General features: G+C 40.6%; 1 non-coding gene across 1 annotated transcript; it reads left to right on the forward strand.

The window, feature by feature from the left end:
• Positions 1-1,352: 1,352 nt before the first annotated feature.
• LOC118974845 (U6 spliceosomal RNA) lies at positions 1,353-1,458 on the forward strand. Its single transcript, XR_005063962.1, has one exon. It is a non-coding gene; the product is annotated as a U6 spliceosomal RNA (small nuclear RNA).
• The last annotated feature ends 2,284 nt before the right edge of the window (positions 1,459-3,742 follow it).

The following is a 3,742-nucleotide window of genomic DNA, read 5'->3' on the forward strand; positions in this document are numbered from 1 at the left end:
ATTGCTGTCCTTATCTTGGTTGTGCGAGGAGGCACAGTGTGTCTACCTATATGCCTCCACCTTGGCTGGAAGTCTCCATTTAGTCTTTATGGTGGAAACATTAACAGTAGTCCCCAAACTCTGGTGAAGAGAAATAGGTATATAGGGAGTTAGATTCTTATATTTCTGTACTAGCAATGTGATCATATCAATCTTTTAGTGTTTTCATGACAGCCCATTCATTGCTTTTCCAGGAGACTTACTGAATTAATTTCCACAGAGAGCATATGAGTTTCTTCTTAACAAATGATTTTTTTCTTCTGATAAATTTACATTATCAATCTCATTTTCTCTCAGAGAGGTTTTTAGTTCAGATCCAGGTAAAAAGCTCAGCTCCAGACTTACTAGCTGCGGACCTTTGGATAGTTGAGTTACCCTTGCTAAACCATAGTGTCTACTTCAGGGGTATTGTGAAAATTAGTAGAAATGACAGAAAAATGTCAAATAGGGCCAGGCACATAGGAAGCTTTGCAATACATGTTAGGCTATCATTATTGTTCAAGGGATTCATCAGGTTGACCCTAGAAAGGAGAAATTCCCTCTTTGTCCTTGAGGTACAAAAACTTTGAGGATTCAAGTTTTCCAACTATAATTCAGAAGAGCCCGTATGGCCATGAAACCATATTTCTACTCCTCTGGTCATCCTGACTGCTTTTTTTCCATCCTGGACTCCTTTTTTTTCTCCATGGGAGGGCTCATACCAATTTGGGCAGCAATTTCATTGACAAGATTGGGCTGACTTCATCAGGAACAGCTTGATTAATTGTGTACTTTTTGAAGTTATATTGATAGTGGAAAAGGAGAGTGGAAAGGAGCCAGTCTTTGTTTTAATTTTGTGATGTGTAAGGTCCTAAATGAGATAGGATTGGAGATGAGAAAAGGATGAATAGTATGATCTCCTTTGCCTCACAGAGCTGAATTTGCAAATGGTTTAACAGATGTAAGCTAAGACAAGAAGGAAAAGACACTATTAGTGTCTTACTCCAGACAGTAATATTCTAAAATATTATAACCTGCAGGTAGATATTTTTTCTTTTTGAGTGTAGAGCATTATGAGAGAAAATTGTACAAAAATCTTTCCATGATCAGAGTTGCAATTGTTATTATATATAATACAATTAAATATATTTATTTATTGTCTCTTTGCTTCTACTATTGATAGAATGTAAGGACACTGTTGACATTTACTCTATATTGTAAATACCTAAAACAAAACAAAAAAACCATGCAGTAAATATTTATTGAGAGAATGAAATTATAAGCAGGACTTAGGAATTATTTTTCTACCAGAGATTCATTCAGAAACTAGTTAAGTGCTCACTTTGGCAGCACATGTACTAAAACTGGAACAATACAGAGAAGATTGGCATGGCCCTGCACAAGAATGACATGCAAATTTGTGAAGAATTTCATATTTTTACAAACCAGATACACTGATCTGAACAGTATTAAAATGTTAAAAATTAAAAAACAAACAAACAAACCTGTTCTTAGGGTTGCAATTGACATTCTGAAAGCTTAAACAACCAACCAGCCAGGAGATTCCTCCCTATCCAACCAGAGTTAGTCACGAGGTGTCCCTCCAAATTAGAACATCTTAGGAAAAAGAAGAAATCTTAAGGAAACAATAAGAAATGAAAGAAAAATTTTAAAAGTATCAAGTGATTCAATCATGTAGTAGTAGAGAATCACCTTTGCTTTGGAAAACACAAAGCCCTTGAGGTGATTGTGGCTTTGGTAATAACAAGGTAAATCTGCAAGCACTGGACCTAGACCACGATATAGTGGTTATTGAAGTGCCTTATCCATTTAAAGGCTTGTTTCCCTGCCTTCCCTTGAACTTCTAGCATAAAGCTTTCTCTTTGGAGGATAGTCTGTGTGCTCAGATAAAGCTTTGCCTCTGCAGATATCACAGGTGTTCCCCATGCCCCCACTTACCATGAAAAAAAGGGAAAAACACTATTCTGTCTTGGAGATAGATAGTCTCCCAAAGAGAACCTCTGAGGGCTGGAAGCCAATTTCTTGATATTTCTGAAACTGGAATCTGTTATAACTGGAGAATGCCAAAAGATAATGGGCTCCTGCTGCTCACTAGACACTTAGATAAAATACACAGAAGTGTCTTGGCCAAGCAGACACTACTCTTCATAAAACACCAGACTTCTGACCACACACTGCAGTAATTCCATGATTAGCTACTCATGGCCATGGCTCTGTGGGGTTTTCCCCCCCTTCAAAGGTCTTGATCAGAACTTTGTGTTTGAAAAGAGTGTAATTTAGGTGGCTTCGAAGTGAGACTTGGGTTTCTATTACTTCTTTGGCATTCCTCACCCAGTTCTCCCATCTGGTCTGTCTTGTGGTTCCAATCAGTGAACGATCAAAGGTGGTGAGAGCAGCACCGTGCTAAGGTGTACCTAGTACAACACCAAGTTCAAAAGTAAAATCATGACCTTGTCTTCTTAGTCGTGAAATTTGTGCTCAGCTGTTTCACATCTCCTGTGTCCTAGTTAGTAGTAGCGAATTAGAAACCACTGAATCCTTCCCCATAGTGAGACAGCTAATTTATAATTGAATATAAGTGACAATGGGAATGGTATACAATTCACACCACTTTGGCTCAAAGTGGCAGAAACAGGCTAGCTTAAACAAAAAAGTAACTTAGTTCATGTAACTGAAAGTCAGGCAGAGCTAGATCTACATTGGTATTCAGGTGATGTCAGGAACCTGTTTCTCTGTCTCTGACCTTCCTTTTGTGTTGGGTGCATGCTTTTTACCACATGGCAGCAAGATAGCTCCAGGTTTACATGGGTCTAATAGCCTAAGATGCGGGGAAATGTATGTTTGCCCCTGCAGCACAGCAAAAGTCCCCAAGTGGCCTCTGAAAGTCTCCCTGTGAACCACGAGGCCCATTCCAGAGGTGTGGTTGTAGCCTAGGGCTGGAGTACTCTAACCAGGTCTGGGTGTGTACCTGACCTTGGGGTTGGGAGTGGGGCAGACTCGAGTCTTCAGGACAGAGACAGGCTTACTGTGGAAGAGGGGAGAGGATTTTTCTTAAAGGAAGGAGTGCTGGGAAAACAAAACACCATGGTCCCTAGAAATGAGGTTTTCCATAGATAGTTTGTGTGGGGCAGCAGTGTAACCACATCCTTACAGCACCCTTGGGACCTCTATTACTTCTAGGGTCTACAGTGTGTGTGTGTGTCGGATGGTTTAGCCCATGACCTAAGCCTCTGTGTTCCTCTAGGTCCCAGAAAGTAGAAGCAGAGGAACAAGAAATGGGTAGGTCATAATCATTCACTTCATGGACTGAGAAGAACTCGATGTGAAGGGTGCTCTTCTGGAGCAGTAGTGGGAGGGATGGCCAAGCGTAACAGATGTAATCTAGTCCAGAGTATCAGTAACATTCCCAGCTCTGGCTGTTAGAGGAGGAGGTAGTGATGGGTGGAGGTTTTGCACATAATTATAAGCAGAGGCCTTTTAGTTAACACCTACTTATCCTTCAGAACTCAGCTCAAATACCACTTCCCCAGAGAAGCCTCCCCTGGACCTGCCATCACTGACCTTTAACAGTATCATGTAATCCTATGTAAATAAACTTATAATTACCAGACTGGTTCCTGCACTCAGACATAAGCTCCACGGTATTGGACCTCATCAGGTTTACCTACTACTGAATACCCGGTATGTGGCCCAGTGCCTAGCA

This window comes from Sturnira hondurensis, unplaced genomic scaffold, assembly GCF_014824575.4.
Source record: "Sturnira hondurensis isolate 20B ecotype Veracruz unplaced genomic scaffold, ASM1482457v3 Scaffold0019865, whole genome shotgun sequence".
NCBI classification, from domain to species: domain Eukaryota; kingdom Metazoa; phylum Chordata; class Mammalia; order Chiroptera; family Phyllostomidae; genus Sturnira; species Sturnira hondurensis.